This window comes from Athene cunicularia (assembly GCF_003259725.1).
Source record: "Athene cunicularia isolate RWA chromosome 1 unlocalized genomic scaffold, athCun1 chr1_part1, whole genome shotgun sequence".
Taxonomy (NCBI): Eukaryota; Metazoa; Chordata; class Aves; order Strigiformes; family Strigidae; genus Athene; species Athene cunicularia.
In genome coordinates this window covers 61,093,766-61,114,847 of record NW_020799091.1, presented here as the reverse complement: position 1 = coordinate 61,114,847, position 21,082 = coordinate 61,093,766, and positions in this window count along the sequence as shown.

Sequence of the window (21,082 nt, the reverse complement as noted above, 5' to 3'; positions counted from 1 at the left end):
TTGCTGCATTAGTGCTTCAGGTAAACATTAAAGAAAAAAAAAAAGAATAACAAAAGTGAGCACTGCTGCATAAATCAAAACTCAAAGAATGAGAGGAGAATTATGTGGGAGGAGGAAGGACGAGTCTTCTCAGAGCTTCAAAAAGCACTATAGAGCTTGGAAGCATTTTGTAGTGACAACCAGGTGCCGTAGCTTCCAGGTACCAACAACCTAGAATCCAAGGTAAAAGCCTTCTGACTCTGCAAATTACCCAGGGTGCTTGGGAGGTCCCTGAAACAATGACTGATGCCTGAACTGGCATACCACTTGCTTCTCACTAACTCCACAACCAAATGTCCCATAATCTCACCAGGACCTTGTTTGGTAAAAAAGGATTAGCTGCCTCAAGTTTATGGTAGTATGACAGAAGAATTGCAGTTATTACTTCTTGGTGCATCTTGGTGTCTCCTCTTTTAACAATAATTGCTACATACTTTTCCAGATTCTTAAAACATGGAGAAGAATATACATGAACTTTTTATAATTCTGCAATAAATATGGTCTCAACCTCCTTAAAAATGAAAGATCTGGAAGGTGCAAGAAGGAAACAGGTGAAACAAAATAACTACCACAAATACAACAGGTATTTATTTGTAGTAATCCAAGAAGAAATTCTAGATAAACTTTATTCTTTCTTGAGTTGCACTGCTACATCAGATTGCTTTAAAGCACTGCCTAAATCATAGTAAATACAGGAATCTGTTTCTGCTATGCTACCTTATCCTGCAGTTTGCCTTTAGGGTGCATGCTGTGTCAGCAGCTGGAGGAATCTGATCTTAGACATAAATCACAACATCTATCTATGTTTATCTTTGTTAATGTGAGATTTAGATAAAGTTGCTCTATTATATTTGTGTTAATAATTTAATAAAGCTTATCTCATATATTGACAGTTAAGATCTTTGAAAGCTATTATGATAAATACTTTGCATCTGTATAGAGGCTACTTTCCTGGAAATCAGCAACAAATTGTTAATGTTGGTTTATCAGCATGTTTTGATCTGCACAAGGCTATTTAGCTTTGCTTGACTGATAGCTCTGTGATAACATATCTCCTTCACTGCCTTTATTTTGAAAAAAAAACTTCCATATATCAACATGAAAAAGACTGAAACGTGCATTATATGACATGCAAAAGTAAGCTACAAAATGTTTCATGATATAAGTCACTGTAAAAACTGATTCCTTGAACTTTGAGGGATGATTCAAATGAATATTTACCAATTTCCTAGCAGACACAGTATATTTTTTTTTTCTCAGAATCTTATAAATTCCCATATATTGCTTAAAGCTGAATTTAAAGTCATATGTATTATGTAGAAGCAGTATCTAAATTCAGCGTGAGGTAGGAAATTAGATCGCAGAGTAGAATCATAGAATGGTTGGGTTGAAAAGGACCTTAAAGACCATCCATTTCCAAGCCCCCTGCCATGGGCAGGGACACCTTCCACTAGACCAGGTTGCCTAAAGCCTTGTTCATCCTTAAACACTTCCAGGGAGGGGGCACTCACAACCTCTCTGGGCAACCTGTTCCAGTGTCTCACCACCCTCACAGTAAAAAATTTCTTTATATCTAATCTAAATCTACCCTCTTTCAGTTTAAAACCGTTATCCCTCGTCTTATCACTACATGCCCTTGTAGATGTCATCTTTCATGTATTTCAAGCTTTTCCTGTAATCCATTTTTATTTTCATGCCTTTATTGTATCCTTTCTTCCCTGGTTATAAGTTGATTTTAAGAATCACAGAAGTTTTTAAACCTGTTTGTTTCTTTACTATATCCAAAGCCTGATTTTGTCTCCAATGTTTTTAGCAGGCAAGCCATTGCCAAACATATTCCAAGTAAAAAAAAAAAAAAAAAAAAAAAAAAAAATCCATCTTTCAAAACATTTCTAGATGCTCTGATGTTGTTGTGTCTCAGTGTGTTGTATAGAGATATTTCATTGGAGAGTTGTCAAAAACCCAGTCTACCAGAGAATGTGGCATTAGCAACAATAAAAGAAAACAATGATCAAACTTGAATATGCTTTTAAATGCTGATCTTTGGAGAAATGAAGATTCTTTTGTAGGTGGGATACTATTATACTATCAACCATCCTTTTTATCACCTTATAGTCTTTTATCTTGAAATAAAAACTGCCTCAGATACTGTCATGATGCTCTGAAAATAAAAATTAAACGTATCAGTTAATAATTGCATGTATCATTGGTCACTATTCTGTAGAACTCCACCCTTTCTGCAATTGAAGATTAAATATCACTCCTTTAAACAAGAAATATTTCACATAATTTTATTCTACTTATGTTAACATATCTTGCAATTCAGAATTATACTTAGCTATAATATCCCAGCTTGCCTCCAGCTATTACCTTCTCTTTGACAGTTTGACATTTATGCTATAAGTATTAAGATTCATATTTGAGCTGAGTGCACTTTAATATATATGCTGTGATCATTCACTTTTTACACCCTGAAAAGTGTATATCTTTTACGATGAATTGTCACACTTTAGTAAGATTTTTGACACATGAATCTACATTTTTTTAAAAAATTCTTCACTGATTTGTCCTATTGGGGTGAAAATGTAGATATCAGCTAGAGTATTGTGTTGGATGTAAGAAGCTGTATTTATTCTTTGCTATGCATGAGAATGCCACAGTGGCCATATTAATCCAGTCTCCACTACAATCTTGTATTCAGAACAAGTTTTGTACCATTTTACTTGAAAATGGAAGCTTTGTATACCCATTCTAAGAGTCCCTGAAGATTTCAGAAATTAAGAACGTCACACATACATTATTTCCTGGTCCATGGTCCAGTGAGAAGTCTACATCTCCCACAACATATGAAATACTTCTATTTTCTAGTAAACAACTAATAAAATTTGAAGTAGTTAATTTTCCTTTGTAACACACACTGGAGATAGACATTCCTATATTAGAACTCTTTTCAGATATGCATAGTTATTTTAGAGACAAGATTTTATTTATTCTAACAGATGTAACATAAAATCCATACTTATTTCTTCAAGTAATTTTGGTCTATTTCAGTCCATTTGAATTTATCTTTATTTGTCTAACAATTGAAACTGCCAATCACTCATATTCTATAGTATTTTATGAAATACACAGCTAGAAACTATTTAATTTATCTGGAGACAAATTTTCAGTTTAGTGGAAATTCCTTCAAAAGATAATTTCACCACATGGAATACCTGTCTCTAGCAATATTTCTTTGTGTATGCTCTTATGCCTGTCATTTATTTGCTGTTGTCATACCTCTTAAAAAAAGGTGATAGGGAAAAAGATTTTCAAGTTAGCCTCAATGATATTCTATTTCCTAGGTTATCCAGAGCTTTTCAAGGAACTTACAAACCGTAAGGACACAAGATATAGGCTAACAAATTATGCACAACGGCATTGAGAAAAGCAAGAGAACACCAATTGTGGTCTGTTTTCAGACTGATCATCTGTGTATTTAGCAGGTGTTCAGCATTGGTTAACATAAAGGTTCATTTCCTTTACAAACAAATGGTATATAATCATAAAAGTGCCTATTGTTCGGGCTTCAAAATAAAAGTGTAGATTTACAACCTTAGTATGCCCATCTCACTCCTTTCTTCTTCCTCCTTTATTCATATTTCTCATGCTTCCTCCTCTGGAGTTCAAATTAATCAGTGGTTGGCCACATTAGTATTCTTTTGGCCAGAGTTTTGTTACATAGAAATGGTGACTGAAACTTTATTTTGAAAATACTTTAGTTAAAATGAGAAAAACTGTAAATTCTCCTAATCTAGAGAATGGGGAAAATATATAGCTCATGGCACTTGGGGAGGGCCTTCTTTTCTTGGAAAGGAGGATAATTTCTTTTAACAGCTGATCTACAGGGCTGGGGCTGGTGGCAAAGTGCCAGTTTCACTGCCTCCATTTAACACTGGTTTGGGAAAAATCTTATGTATTTTATGGTGTTTTTCTAACAGCAGTGCAAGGCTGTTTCTAGCTTTATTGATGAACCCCTCAGGGAAGGGCTGTTGAAGGAAGGTTGGAAAATAAAATCAGTTGTCTGAGGTTTTTTTCTTTATCTTAACTCTTCTTAAAGAGTTAAGAAATTGTCCACACTATTATTCTTATAAATGGGAGAGTGTTTTCCACAGGACTGAGGTATACATAGGAACCCCTGGTATCATAATCATATATAAAAAAATATCAACTCCTTTTACAGTGTGAGTTTCTAAGAATAATATAATATATGTTATACTTGAGAACATACAGAATAGTAGGTACTTTCTCATTGTTCCTTTTTGTGAACAGGACTGGCAAATACTTGTGTGTCTCCTGTCAGAAAATAATAACTAAAATGTTTTGATACTTTTAATCCACAGGGTACAATTTATTTCTGTAATATGATGCTCCTACAAGAAACTGAAAGATTAAAGTGAGTTAGAGCTTTTCCACAGCTCTTCTGCTGATTGTTAATGCATCTGACCAGGAAAAGGAAAATAATTTCTCCAACGTGCCTGGAGCATGTTAGCTGGGGTGTAGCTCATACCCCTGGCTGCCCTGTGACACATTAGCAGCTCTCTAACACCCTGCATTGGGTACACAGCACCAGTGTGGCAGGTGCACCCGCCCAGTGAGAGCAGAGCTCCTTGGCTGCTGGAGTGTAGCAGCTCCTGATTGCCTTTGCTCTCAAGATTTACTGGTAGTTGGGGCCTTTGGCTGATGGGACCCGCTATTGACTGCAGGTCAGACTGGGCCTGGGGATAAACGGAGTCCCCTGGGCAGCCACTGGGGGCTCGTCCCCTGGAGCAGCAGCTGCAGTCCAGGACTCTCCCCTTGGGTCAGGGAGGGGTCTTCAGTCGGGATGCTGCTCTGAGCAGGTCCTCGAGGTTGAGAGCCCTCAATATTCAGGTGAGTGACAGAGCGTATTGGGTTGTCGTTAAACCCTAGAAATCTGTTCTGTTCTCCTCTCACAGGCATTTGAACCTGTAATTTATGAAGCGCTAGTTAATTGTGTTAATAATAATTTTTTTATTTCTGGCGGTTGGTTGTTTATTTGAGAGCCTCTGTAACAACCAGGGGAAAGCTGAAAGGTTTTTCAGTAGGAGATGAATCTCCAGGAGAACAGGAGACAAGACAAAAGCTTCTTTAACCTGCTCACCCCTCAGACTACTTTTATAGCTTTACCTGTTAAATCAGAATTAAATGCCAGTGGCTGATATATATGGGGAAAGATCTTCCAGAAGGTGCCTGAATCTAGGACAAGGAGCAAAATAGTTTTAAAAATGTCTATTATTTAGCTGAGGTTAATGATGATAACTCACCATGTCTCCTGAAAGTGTCATAAACTTCTGTAGGAGTGTGCGTAACCCTGTGTAGGCAACACAAACTGAGTCAGGATACCACATGATAGATGAAAGATTTACTAGACTCAAATAGTATTCAAGACAACAAACTTTGAAGAAGACCATAGTTCGAGCTAGTCTGGCATTTTTCAATAAAACCTTTCCCCAGACAGCGTTTTCCAATAAAAGCAAGAAGCTTTTGTAGAATTAGTTTACTCTTAAACAAAACCGACAATAATGCCTACTGAGGTCCAGAAGTGAGACACCTGCCTGCCTTTTCCAGTGCAGTGTGAGGGGCTTAATTGCTATGCTGGTGTGTACATATCTTGGCTAAGCAACACTGAAAACTTTTGGATTCCGATATAAGTTTCTGAAGAATGGAGATGAACAGAAAAAGCACAAATGGTTTGTGAGGACATAAAACACAGAAATGAGATATGTTCCTGAAATGGTAAATGAAGGATAAAAAGAAAACAATTGCTACACTGAAATTATCAGAGATTTCAGTTATTCACTACTTGGAGTACACCTGAAAAGGAGCTACAGTTTTTTAGGAAATGTTTAGTGATAGTGGGAAATTTAGCAAGTTATATTAAGTTATAGAAAAGTGATAGATATTTTCTGTATCTTTAATGGAATGTTTATACACTTTGATCTTCTTTCCCTTAACAACAATTTGAAATATGTAATACCAAAATGGGTGGAACTATCTCCTCATAGTACAGGATTTGACTGAGAATCAACTGCTGAGCTATGACAACTTGCAAGGGTGTGGTTTGCTCCATTTCTGAAATTAATTATTCTAAATGTAAAGTATCAAGTGATTCTGAGCTTTGCAACCTAAATCCATTCCTCCTCATATCTGTGCTACATGCACATTTTCTGTGAATACTGGTACTGTAACTCATGAAGCATGGCAGCATGAGAGCACAGTCAGACTTGGAATGGCTTTTCTTGATGACTTTGATTTACTATGAAATTATGTTGGAACTAGCCTGACACGCAGTTTGAATGGTAAGCTTTTATTGTGCAAGCAAAAAAGCAGCAATCTTTTGCTGATGCTGAAAAAATAAGTGGGCCAATTTAAATATTTTTAAAGGCCTCAAGGATTAAGATACTGAATTACTCACAAGCTCTTGAGACTCAGCAGAACAAAACCTGTTAAAAGCTGGTCTAATAGAAAAATCCCCCACATTTCCTGTTCACACTCTAGGAAGTCTTGTATAATGCCTTATTTGTGCTGAACTTCTTTGATTATATGGTCATGGATTTTTTGTTGTTGTTGTTGTACACTTCAAATATAATATTCAATTTACATCAAACACTATTCTACCAAAAAAAGGAGGAAATAAAATGCATCTAAGAGCTGGTTTTCTGCCTGAATTAATATTAGAAGGAAAACTACAAAATACAGTCTCTGAAAATCAGCAAAGGTAGAAACAGAAGTAAAGATGTCAGCTCATCTGGGAATAGTTCCAGAACTAAATGAGGTCAAGCAGGAGGAATTTAATGTGTTTCACTGAATTTGGGATCAAGGTTCTTAGTTTATTCCCCTTACCCGTGCATTTTCACCTTTCTGACTGACATCTTATTTTCAGCTTTCTACACTTTGCTTCTCTGTACATAAAAACTGAAAATGAAGTGACACCCGAAAAGTAGCATCTACTGAAATGTGTCCTGACAGATGTGAAAAGATGCTCTTTTACTTCAGTGAAAATTGCTCCAGGAAAGTCATCAATCTAATCCAACCTAATCTAAACTAATCTTTTACATTTAGAGGCAGACCACATTGTCTGAAATTCTGCTTCTGTCAACCCTGGAAGAGTCAAGCAATTGAGTGACTAGATCAGGCCTAAATTTCTGAAGAACACCAGAACTGGTGATGAGGTTTGTCTTTCCTAACTATAGATGTCTACAGAGTAAATGTCTACATCTGATGTAGAAATCTATAATTCTTTCCAAAGTTAATAGATATTTATAGGGAATATTGATCTGGCATGGTTTGTATGTCTACTTCCAGACGCTTTTCTACTTCATGGGATTCACCTATTTTTTTTTCTACTGATTCCTAAAGGAGACTTAGGTGGCCAGCGCTGAAGGGGAGAAGGAGAGGGAGAGGTTCCAGTTTGAAGGGACCCACAATGATCATCTAAGTCCAACTGCCTGACCGAAAGTTAAATGTCCTTAAACACTGTGCCTCTTAAACACTGACAGGCATGGTGCATCAACTATCCCTCTAGGAAGCCTGTTCCCATAGTCAAACAGCTAGAGTGCTTATCCTGTTAGATGCATACATAAATCTATGCATACATAAATCTTGCTCTCTTTCCCGAAGAATAAACTCAGATTTTCTGCCTCAGAATAGTACTGTCAGATGGACATAAACATGATATATTTTTCTTTTAGAAAATGTTCCATAGTATGAAATTGGACTCAAAACTCACAGGATAAACCAAATGTGAATCTCTAATGTGTGAGAAGGGATTTCTTTATTTTGATTTCTGTTTTGAAAACCCTTCATTTACACACAAACAGTACATTCAGAGTTCATGGCAAATCCCTTCATTTTCTGGAAGACTTTGGAGAAAGTCTACTGTAAACTTCCTCACTGTTACTCCTTTGACATTACCAGCTGCCCTGAAGGAATGAAGAGAAAAGACTTGATAAATATCTACATCCACCTACAGGCACATAAAGATTGCTATCATAAAGACTATTTGTGTTTTTTCACCTGTCAGCCTTTTGGTAAGAATATTTTAAGGACTGAAACATCTTCCCACAGTATAAAAGCTTCCTTCGCATCATGTCATTGTGTCTGATTTCAAACAGTGCTCTATATTGTTAATTTCACTCAGAAGCCTTAACATATAGTTCATTATGTACGTTATGATTTTCTCCTTTAATTTCTTACTAATATGAACTACTGTCACTTCAGACTTTCTCTCCACTAAGCAATTCACTGTGATTTTCTCTACATTCATTATAGACTATTCTACAGTCTCAGAAGTATGATTTTATGCCAGATGCTCTTCTCAAAAGTGCATACTCTGTGAAAGAGTCAGAATTTCACTAGCTTTCTTAATTCATGCCGTTTCTTTCCTCTAAAATTGACAATGTAGAAATAACTTCTAAGTAGAAGTTATTTAAAGGTTCTGTTGCAACTGGGGGGATAGAAAAACAACCAGAAGCCTGACTGGAAAAGATAAGTGAAAAAATTATAAAAAAAATCAAACAGTACTCTGGCCTGGACAAAAATAGTTTCAAGATACAGGTGCAAGGTGGGCACAGAATTACAACATCCCCGTACGCCCAAGCTTTGAGTAACATGAGGCTAGGCCATTCATAGATTTTCTTAATAGAAGTTCATAAACAATTTCAAGGCCATTCAAGGTCAAGGAGTGATTATGATCAAATATGGCTTTGCATGAAATCTTAAATCTGATAGAATGGGCTGAGAGTAGCCAGAGTGCATGTATTTGAGTCTTTCTTTTTTTTTTTTTTTTTAATTATATCAGAGCAAGAGGAGATCATAGCTTAGAAATTCATTGTGATTAAGTTCTCACGTGGAGGAATTAACAAAATAGTCAACTATTCACTATAACTGAAGAGTTTTTGCAGATATTTTTTCTGGAGCTCCTTTACAATGATTCAAAGCCGCTGTGGAATGTGATAATAACCTCTCAGAAATTAAGAACTACTTAGAAGATATAAAGGAACAAATAAAATAAGGCCAGTTTCTATAGAGAAATGTTAACATATTAACTCATGATCAGTATTCCATCTGATTGCTTTCAATATCTTTCATGATGAAAGTAAATGATTTTGGGAAAATATGTTGACAATGTTACCTCTATTCCATACTAGAAAGTATTGTGGGGAATGTCAGCAAAATAAGGTAATAAGGTAATTAGGTAACATGATTGCAAGTAAAATGCATTATAAGCAAGAACAAAATAATGCATCTCAGAAAGAAGGGATGATTAACTGTAACTTGTCATGGAGAGAGCTAAGTGTGGTATCTACTGTGGAACAAGAAAAAAGGCCACCTCATGTACAGTTACAATAAAATATGAAGATGTATTCAGATTAGAAACAAATACAGAAAGTGATATCAGGAGAGGTGAGTCAGTGATGTATTCCAAACTCTACAGAAAGTTTATAACATTAATTCAGGAAAAAATAACCAACAAGAAAATAAGTGAATGGAAGGCAAGAAGGATAGAGATTGTGCATATCCTAAATGGAAACATTTAAAATGGCTACATCGTTTTCATGGGAAGGATAGTTATCTATGAAGAATGGAGGGAAAGCAATTTTTATCTCTAAGAGTTAAGAAAGACCTGTTCTAGAGGACAGCAGGAATGTAACTTTGAACAGCTACAATAGGAGCAGTTCCATGAGGAAGGAAAAGCTATTTCTCTAGCAAAGCTTCCTGTCGGCTTCTACAGGATGGCTACTTTTGATTTCATGATACACAGGGTTACTCTATGTAACCCTGGGAATGCCATGAAAGACATGTAGGCTTTGTGATTTGCTGTTAGATTGCTCTCTCCTTTTCTTTTTTTTTTTTTATTTTCCAATCAGATAGATGCCATCTTTATTTTCAAAGTCATCAACCAGTCAGTCACTGTGGGAATTCTGTAATATGTACCTTTATACGTATTTTTACATGTCTACATGTATGCAATATTTTACATTTTTACATATACTTATATGACAATAAGTAACATTTGGGGTCAGTAAATCCCAATTAACTGTAACTGAAATGGTATAATAAAACCTTTTTTATAAACTTATCAAAAGTAATCTCAGATTCTCTCCTCCAGGTTAATGCTAGCCAGAACTTTTCACTAGGTCGCTTCCCAAATCCTTATTGAAAGTGGTTCCAGAGTTTTATTTCTGTGATTTTTAGGAACTTTCTAAATTTCAGTTAAGTTCATCAAGGTCTGATTTATCAATTTGTCTAATATTTACTATGGATACGTTACTTTTTTCCTTCCTGTTGCTAGCACTAATTAGTTGAAAGAAAAGGATATGAAACCCTGCAAGGACCAGATGTATGATGTATTAATTTAAAGTTTAGCCATGAAGCCTTTGTCTTGCACATCAATTTTTAGCTGTGGCATCACAGAAATTAATGAGATTGCTAACAAATACACGTATGTAATTTATACTTAGAAAGGTCTGAAATAATTTTGGCATTTTCAGTACTGATGGATAAGGAATCAAAAATTATGACTGGAAGTTTTATTTGTTCTGATAGACTCTGCAAGTACCTTAGAGCTTTCTTAATGTACACACCAATGCTTGCATCTGCAGGACATGCATGCACGAGCAAGTGGGATCTGGAGACTTAAAGAGTTTATGTTTCATCATCAAGATATGTGTGAAACGGTGCTTGCTGCTAGATGATCCATCTTGTTTCTTACTTTATACTGCTGTGCTGTGGCCGTTCTTGAATGCAGATTCATATCCGTAAAACACCTGAATCTGCTTGCACTTTAACTTGGCAAACATGCTTTTTTCTACTGAAAAGTATAAAAGTGCAGGGAATGAATACCTAACAGGAAGATTAAACACAGGTTATAATGTCAATTTCACTTTGACAACAAGCTTTATTTTGACCTGTAAGTCAAGTAATTACATCCTTTTGCTACATTCAAGGTCATCTGCTGTTCCCTAGCAGAGTTTACAAAAATATACTGTATAGAAATAATGATTTTCATAGTATGATTAAAAGTATGCAAGGTAAGGAATATACATAAGAAATGGTGTAACACTAATAGTGTGACAGTGGCACAAAAATTAGTTTGTTTTATTTTTAAACTCAGAATAGGCAGAAGCAAGCATTACCACATACTTGTATCATTTATGCACACTGAATAGCTTTTGAAGTATGAAAATGCATATGCCAATAACTGCAATCAAATTTTCTTTGTGAGGCTTGCCACTATAACACAACCAGAATGACATTAGGCAGCTTATTATCCTATGGTTTCTTCATAGAAACTGTACCATTAACCAAAAAGATGATATGGAAGATTTGACTTCTCAAAAGAAAATTGCAGGATAAGAATACTGTTTAGCAGAATGTCAATAGAATGTCAATGGGAAGATGACAACACTGATCATGTGCAGGAATTATACCACAGTGAAACAGGCAATCTTCAGCACACAGAGCTATCTTAATTTTGTGTATGTCCTCATTTGAAGTCCATGGAGTTTTTAATCATGTCAGAGAACTATGTACCTGTACTGGGTCTAGCTGAGCTGGAATTGGTTTTCCCCTGTAGCAGCCCTCACGGTGCTGTGTTTTATGCTGGGAGCTGGCAGGGTGTTGGCAGCACCCTGGTGTTGTGGCTACTGCTGAGCAGGGCTTACACAGCACCAAGGCTCTTTCCAGTATTTTCCTTCCTCAGTGGGCAAGATCTTGGGAGGGGACACAGCCAGGACAGCTGACCTGAACCGACCAAAGGGATATCCCAGACCATATGACCTCTGCTCAAGTATAAAGCTGGGAAAAATGAGGAAGGGGGTGGGGTCACCCTTGGTCCTCCAAGGCAACCACTACGCATATCGGAGCCCTGCTCCTGAGAAGGCCCAACATCACCTGTTCATGGGAAGGAGAAAATAAACCTCTTTTTCTTTTTTTGCTTCCATGCACGGACCTTTGCTTTGCTTTGCTTATATTAAAACTGCTTTTGCTTTACCCACAAGGGTTGTTTTGATTTTTTTTTACCTATCTTATTTTCTTTCCCATCTTTGCCCTGTTGAGAAAAAAAGGGGGAGCAGGGGGAATTGATATAGTGACTTGGTGGGTACCTGGCATTTAGCCAAGGTCAAACCACCACAGTCTTTCTACCATGGTGAGTATGCAGTGCTTGCCTTGGCGTGTTCTTGGTAGTGGTCCAATATAGTCAGTTTTTCAGGCCTCACCATATTGAAAACTCAGCCATCGCCCTCTTTTCCAGGGAGACTTTACTCGTGTGGCTTGCTTGATTGCATCATCTTTCACATTCATGAGTGACCTGTGAGATGGCCTCCATGGTCAGGTCCACCCCTCAATCACGAGCCTGTCTGTACGTTGCATCTCTCCCAAGATGCCCTGATGTTTCATGGGCCCATTGAGCTACAAACAGCTCACCCTTGCACTCCCAGTCCAGGTCCAGCCGAGTTACTCCAATTTTGGCAGCCTTGTCTACTTGCTCGTTTTGATGTTCTTCGGTGGCACGCCTTTTGGGCACATGAGCATCTACATGATGTATCTTTAGAGCCATGTTTTCCACTTGGGCAGCGATGTCCTGCCACAGTGCAGCAGCCCAGATGGGCTTACCTCTGTGCTGCCAATTGGTCTTCTTCCACTCCTGTAGCCACCCCCACAGGGCGTTAGCCATCATCCAGGAGTCAGTTTAGAGATACAGTACTGGCCACTTCTCCCGTTCAGCAATTTCTAGGGCTAGTTGGATCGCTTTTACTTCTGCAAACTGACTTGACTCGCCCTCTCCTTCAGTGGTCTCAGTGACTTGTCTTGTGGGACTCCACACAGCAGCTTTCCACTTCCGATGGTTTCCTACCACACGACAGGATCCATCAGTAAAGAGATCATAATGCCTTTCGTCTTCTGGTAACTCCTTATATGGTGGTGCCTCTTGGGCATGAGCCACCTCCTCAGGATATGCTCCAAAATCTCTACCTTCTGGCCAGTCCATGATCTCTTCCAGGATCCCTGGATGATTGGGTTTTCCCAGTGGAGCTCGTTGTGTGATTAACATTACCCATTTACTCTAAGTAGCATTGGTTGCATGGTGCGTAGAGGGATGTTTCCTTTGAACATCCAATGTAATACAGGCAATCACATTGCCAAGAGGAGCTGTGCTTCTGTACCAACAACTTCTGAAGTGGCTCAAATCCCCTCATATGCTGCCAGTATCTCCTTTTCAGTTGGAGTGTAGTGGGCTTCTGATCCTCAATATCCCCGGCTCCAAAATCCTAATGGTCGACCTTGAGTTTCACCTGGTATCTTCTGCCAGAGGCTCCATGTGAGTCCGTGCTCCCCAGTTGATGTGTAAAGTATATTTTGCACAGCTGGTCCTGTCCGAACAGACCCAAGAGCTACTGCCCAAGCTATCTCCTGTTTAGTGTGCTCAAAGGCTTGTTTTTGCTCAAGGCCCCACTCAAAATGGTTCTTTTTTGGGGGGGTTACTTGGTAGAGAGGGCTCACAAGCTGACTGTAACCTGGAATATGCATCCTACAAAATCCCACAAGTCCTAAGAAAGCTTGTGTTTCCTTCTTGTTGGTCAGTGGAGACACAGTTGCTATCTTGCTGGCAACATCCATAGGCACATGTTCATCCTGCCACTTTATTCCCAAGAACCGAATCTCTTGTGCTGGTCCCTTGACCTTGCTTTTTTTTTGGCAAACCCAGCTCTTAGAAGAATCTCAATTACTCTTTGTCCTTTCTTGAACACTTCTTCTGCCTTGTTGCCCCACACAATGATGTCATCAATGTATTGTAGATGTTCAGAGGCATGACCCTTTTCCAGTGCAGTTTGAATTAGTCTATGACAAATAGTGGGGCTGTGCTTCCACCCCTGGGGCAGTCGATTCCAGGTATACTGGACGCCCCTCCACGTGAAAGCAAACTGTGGCCTGCACTCTTCTGCCAAAGGAATTGAAAAGAATGCATTGGCAATGTCGATTGTGGCATACCACTTGGCTGCCTTTGACTCCAGTTCACACTGGAACTCTAACATATCTGGTACAGCAGCACGCAGTGGTGGTGTACCTTCGTTCAGACAATGATAGTCTACTGTTAACGTCCACCCTCCATCAGACTTTCGCACTGGCCATATTGGGCTATTAAAAGGCGAATGTGTCTTACTGATGACACCTTGGCTTTCCAGTTGATGAATCAGTTCTTGGATGGGAGCCAGAGAGTCTCAGTTTGTGCGATACTGATGTCGGTGCACGGTCCTCATAGCAATTGGCACCTGTTGTTCTTCAACTCGCAACAGTCCTACAACAAAAGGATCTTCTGAGAGGCCAGACAGATTAGGAAACTATTTGATGTTCTCTGTGTTCACACTGGCCACACCAAAAGCCCATTGGTATCCTTTTGGGCCTTTGAAGTATCCCCTCTTGAGGTAGTCAATGACCAAGATACAAGGGGCTTCTGGGCCAGGTACAGTGGGAAGTTTTTCCCACTTGTCCCCGCTCAAACTAACCTCGGCCTCCAGTACTGACAGTTCTTGACATCCCCCTGTCACTTCTGAGATCCAGATAGGATCTGCCCCTCTATAACTTGATGGCATTAATGTACACTGTGCTCCGTTGTCGATTAAAGCCTGGTACTTCTGTGGATCTGATGTGCCAGGCCATCAAATCCACACTGTCCAATACACTCGATCATCCCTTTCCTCCTCCTGGCTGGAGGCAGGGGCCCTCTATTCTCGTTCTTGGTCGGAGTATTCACTGTCTGACCCTTGCCGTGCCAGGCTGGAAATTCCTTCATCAGGGCCAAGGGAGGTGATCTCAGTCTTCCTGTATCTGGAAGATTGCTGATTACTTTCTTGTGGTTTTACACCAACTACATTAACAACTTTCTTGATGTCTTCTTCTTGGCAGGGGCCTTTCCTCCCAATTCATGTACACAAGCTTACAACTTAAAGATGAGTTGACCATCCTACTTCCTCGTGTCCTCCTCCTGGTCATGCAGGAAGAACCAAAGTTTGCCACATGTCACACGCCTGGGGTTCCCTTTCCCTCTGACTGGGGTGGAAGAGAACTGATTTCTTGGGGTGCTCCTGACATCCAGGGTGCTCGCCGTACAGATGAGGAGGTACCAAGACTCTCTTCAAAGTCCTGAAGCCAGGAAGAGACTGCCTCCACAGTTGGCGCACATCTTAGTCCTTCTCCTGCATCCATTTCTGGGTAGTACATCGCAGCCAAGCTGGCAGAATACGAGGATGGCACACCTTGAATCACCATCCTCCAAATGGCCCGTGTGCATGGGACATCTTCTGGATTTTTAGGGGCTTCATCATTATCTGGATCACCATAGATGACTTCCATCACTGCTAATTCTCTCAGGTACTGGACACCTTCATCTGCAGTAGTCCACTTCCCTGGGGAGTTGTCCATAAGGTCTTCCTTGAAAGGATGTCTTGCTCTAACACTTGAAAGGAGCCATCTCCACAGACTGCAAATTGCTGTCTCTTTTCCAATTGCCCTTTAAATTCCTCGATTTCTAGCAAGGGAACCCAGCTGTTGGGCTTCCTTACCTATACAGTAAATGCTCTGGGAATAGAGGAACACTTATCTGCTGTTAATCAAAACTACTTTGGCATAAACCAGATAGTGGGTGACAAACTGGTTAAATACCACGGATGGAAACATTTTACATTATAACCTCGGGATGTATTTTCAAGAGAGAAGGATTTTCTATCGTAGAAAGTTCTTTTTCTAAGTTGCAACATTCTTTTGCTATTTCAAAAGATATTCTGTCGGGCTAGCTATACCTCTGCCTGAATATTTTGGAAAAGACATGCGTGGAACCATGCCAAAATTAGGTACAGCAGTCAGATTTTTATATGGAAAAGACTATTTCAGGTTCATAGTGAGTAACATCTTATTGAATAGAATAGGTTGATCATAAACTGGTGTTGATTATGATTTCCTGTATTTTTATCCCACTAGTTATATATCCTGTTATAACCAAAACTTTTAATTAGGAGACCCCGTGAATATACAGTCATCTGTTTAAGTGCTTGCCCTGATTAAGATCATTTCAAAAGGCATACAAACATATTAATGCAGTATTATTCACTATTTTTCATCTATCTTTTTGTGGCAATTTTAATATAAGATTATGAAAGATTGAAACTTTAAAATCTACAGCTATCTAACAAGTAGTTAAATATATCTTCATGCACTCATTAGTACCCAAATACAGTACCACAGAATCTCTACTATGTTCTCCCTGTTGCTCAAGTTATTTTAGTTTGCTGTTAGTAGTGCTGTGGGTAGTGATAATGGGAGACTCACTGAAACAAAGGGCTGAGGAGGGGATGAAAACAGTTAAGAAAAAAGCGAAGAAAGGAATAAAACAGAAAAGGTAAATTATTTCTCTCTTTTAATAATAAATTTTATTCTTGAGTTTTCATAGGATTTCAGCTTGACAAGCAACCTAGCTCAAAAGAAGTGGTGGACCCATCTACCTGACACTTTACCATCTAGAGCATTGCATACACTTTTGCGTCCCCAGTTAAAAAAAAAGCATCAGTAAATGGAGCAAGTTCAGCACAGGCCATCAGGGTGATGAGGGCTGGAGCATTGTCCCGTGAGCAGAGGCTGGCACAGTGGGACTTGTCCAACCTGGTACAGAGACATTTTTGAAGGTACGTCACAGCCACCTAGGTGGCTACAGGGAGAAGACTAAGGGAGTAGTCGGATTCTTCACAGGCAGGAGGATGACAGAAAACAGGAATAAGATCAAATGAGAGGTTCTTTCTAGACATAAGCAGAAATTTTTCACAAATATAAAATGCAGGTAGTGGGACATGATGCCAGGAAGCTTGTGCAGTCTCTGTCTTTGAAAGTTTTCCAACACTTGACTGGGTAAACCCCTGGGCAACCTGGTCTGATCTCATAGGTGGCACTGAAGTGACAAGAGAGACCCATAAGGATCTTTACAGGGAGCTCTGAGGACTCCCTGTAATGAGGGTAACTATTAACTATGAATCAGTCATACAGGAGTCAACTCTAAGAAAAAGAGATCACCACACTAACAGAAGATGACAACAGTCTTGATTAATGCCAGTTGGAGCCAGATCTGATAAAGATTATGTTTATATTTAAGTACAGAGGTAGAACCCTCAAATCTTTTTCTCAGCATCCACTCAATACTAAAACTGCTTTAATTTTTTTTTTTTTTTTATTTTGAAGCTCTTCATGTATGACATACCTGGAACAATAGGCACAACTGACGCATAACAATTCCTCAGTCCCACGCAAGTGCCATTAGATCCCAAACTAGGAAAAATCAGCACTCAGCTATCAGTTAATCAAACCTCTTCCTAATGGGGTCATTTAAAACACACTAACAAGATCAGGCCAATCAGAATACATACAAGTTTGGCTATTTTCCCATAAAATCAGCAGTTATAATAGCATCTACATTTTCCCATATAATATAACACTTGAAAGGCTCTAATAAATGTTTCTTATAAATTTGCTTTAAGTATGAAATAAGGTTACATGATAAACTAGACTTTTCTTGTGGTAAATGATGAAAAGGAGGAAAAGGAAAGTTGAGAGGGAGAAAAGTCTTCAATGTAAAATTAGGAATTCAATATTTATTAGGATAGAAATACTCGAAAAGAGGAGAATCATGTAAACCAGTGATTAAAGTATTCACTGGTGGTATGCAAAAGAGAGATTATTATTTTCTCACCTCTCGTGATTACTTCTAAGGCTTTTTGGTAACAATTGGTAAATGTAAAGTGAATGAACAGCCCTTTTTCTGTAGAAACTGGTAAATACAAGCCACCTCCAGTTCAATATCCAAGTGTTACTGGGAATTTCCCAGACTGATTTTAGTTTCTACCACAAAACTAGAGCTTGCCATGTTCAGTGTTGTGCCATGTGCATATCCTCATTACAGAGCCTGGATTTTGCACCCAGGATTTTAAAGCTTTTGGGGTCAACTCAGTATTACAAGGCCCAAGAGACTAACACGGCCTATTTTCAGGTGTATAAATTAAAATATATCCCAAAAATACTACATTAAGAGAACTTTAAAGTTACAGTGTCAAGGACTTAAAAAATAGGATGTGCTAGACATGAAGGTTATGTAACCTTAACCAGTCTTCTTGTGGATGCTGTCCTTAATTGCATTGGTCCCAGCTGTCTCCATTCCTATTCTTTGACTATTTACTTTAGCTCCCTCAGGCCTTCCTGTGCTGATTCTCTGACTTCACTCTTTGTCCAAAAAGGCTCCACTCCACTCTCAGTGAAGCTACTCTTCCCCATTCACAGTCTTCCTGTGGGTTTCTTATCCAGTTTCAGTCTCCTATTCTCTGCATGACTGTGAAGCAAAGCATCCCTCATACTTTGCTTAACATAGGGATGGGTGGCAGGATTTTTAAAACCCGCTTTCCACATAGATTTTTTTACCTCCTTTTTATAAAGGAAAGAACATATGGACTCGTGTGCATATCAGGCAGTCCTCCACTCAGATATATCTTCTGTATGTATTCATTGGTTTAACCAAATTCCACAAGGGAGTAGAAGCCCCAGGTGTATCAAGCTTCTACAAGTTTTACAAAAACATCAGTACAGGAGAGAAACCTTAACACAAACACGAGAAAAAGGTTCAGGATTCATTTAATGCTTATGAGAGGTCAGAGAACACATTTGAGGTCCAAACCCATCACACACCATTTCAGTGGTTTTACTGCTCACAGAGCAATGTATTTAACTTGGACAATACTATTCAATTTCCTCTTCTCTCCCTCTTGGAAATAAAACTCAGTCTGAAACAGACAGTCGCTATGGAAAATTTCGGGCTAAATGGTTAAGATTTGTCAGCACGATAAACAACTCAGAACAGGGACTTACTGATAGGCAGAACTAGCATCCCACCTGTAATTATTCATTATGTTCCAAGTGAGAAACCACAAAACATTTCCTTGAGATGTAGGGAAAGTAGTTGCATTCAGGCAGTTTAGGTTTTGAGCTGAATCCAGTCTAAGGAAGTGTTTACAGATGAACACTGATTAGAGGAGGATCTGAAAACTTTCCACAGTATAGAGATGGGATGTGCTAGCCATAAAGCCACCAGCAGAAGTCTCTCATCTCCAGCCTAGTAATGACACAAACTCTATTTCTGGTTTAATTGTATATGTGAAAAGGTTGGTTTACTACAATAATTATATACCATTGCAAACAATAATGCATTACAAAAATAGAGAAGAACGCAATTCTCTTTTCATGGAAAGCTAAATTCCCAGTGGTTTTAGTAAAAGCAAGATGACATTGTGGATTCCAGAGAGTATCTGACTGCTCACAACTCCTGATAGATCTTGGATAGATTTCAAAATTATGATTTCTCACATAGGCTGAATGGTGTTAGAATAATGTAATTTGATGTGCTGCTTCATTAATGCACCAACCTTTTAAAATTTTGTAGGTTGTCTTTTTTCTCTTTTTTGTTAAGAGAAAAAGTCCTTGACACAAACTTTCTTTGTGCCATACTGTACTAATTGTCTGCATTTGTTCTTCTACCCTGTGCAGTTACATCTTGGTCACCATTATTTTTGTCCTCATGGCTTCTATAACACACCGAAAGATGTGTCCTGTTCCTCATAAGACATATTGCAATGCTCAGAGTGGAATTTATTGACCAGTATAAAAGCAATGTATTCATGCCAGGTCAACAAGGGAGAGGGACAGGGGGATGGAAGGGAGAAAATAAGGTGACAGTGAGTAGTAAGACTGGCTGAGACCTGCTGGTAGTTGCTGCAGGGACAGAGTGTCTATGTGGGATGAGTCTAATGCAAGCCTCAGGAGGGAAAGTGTTCTTCAAGTGAATGGAGAAAAGCTGAAGTGCGCAGCTTTCAAAACACCAGGGAGCAGATGGACCTCGCTGCACAGAGAAAAGAAAATACAGTGGGTTTCCCTCATTACCCTGGTAGAACTGCTTTTGTGTATTTATTTATGTTTTCAAAGGAAGGGCATCTTGCTTTAATGGGAGGCATAATTTCATGACCAGCAACATGGTGCAGTGGGAGAGATGCTTGCTTTTCCATCACTGGATCGTCTCGAGAGCCAGTGGTAAAGGAAAGTGATGAACTGTACACATTCACTGGAGGATGATGCAGCCTTGTTTTGCAAACTAATTGTACAACAAAAATTAATTGTGATTACAAAGAAGGTCATCACAAATTAGCAATCTTCTCAAGTAAAGACAGGATATCTTATAACTCTGTATAACACACATAGATGGCTGTCCTCACTTGACTTCACAGAATAACATTTAAGACAATACAAATTAAACAACACTTTTCTCCTTCCAGTCCAAATAAACAACATGTACAGAATCACAGAATCATCTAAGTTGGAAAAGATCTTGTAGATCATCCAGTCCAACCATTAACCTAACACTGACAGTTCGCAACTACACCATATCCTTCAGCGCTATGTTGACCCGACAAACACCTCCAGGGATGGGGACTCAACCACCTCCCTGGGCAGCCCATTCCAACGCCTCACAACCTGTTCTGTAAAGAAATGCTTCCTGACATCTAGTCTAAACCTTCCCTGGCGCAACTTGAGTCCATTCCCTCTTGTCCTATCGCTTGTTACTTGATTAAAGAGGCTCATCCCCAGCTCTCTGCAACCTCCTTTCAGGGAGCTGTAGAGGGCGATGAGGTCTCCCCTCAGCCTCCTCTTCTCCAGACTAAACATCCCCAGTTCCCTCAGCCGCTCCCCGTACGACCTGTGCTCCAGACCCTGCACCATCTCCGTTGCCCTTCTCTGGACACGCTTGAGTCATTCAATGTCCTTTTTGTAGTGAGGGGCCCAAAACTGAACACAGGAATCGAGGGGCGGCCTCACCAGTGCCGAGCCCAGGGCTCAGATCCCTTCCCTGTCCCTGCTGGCCACGCTATTGCTGACACAAGCCAGGATGCCATTGGCC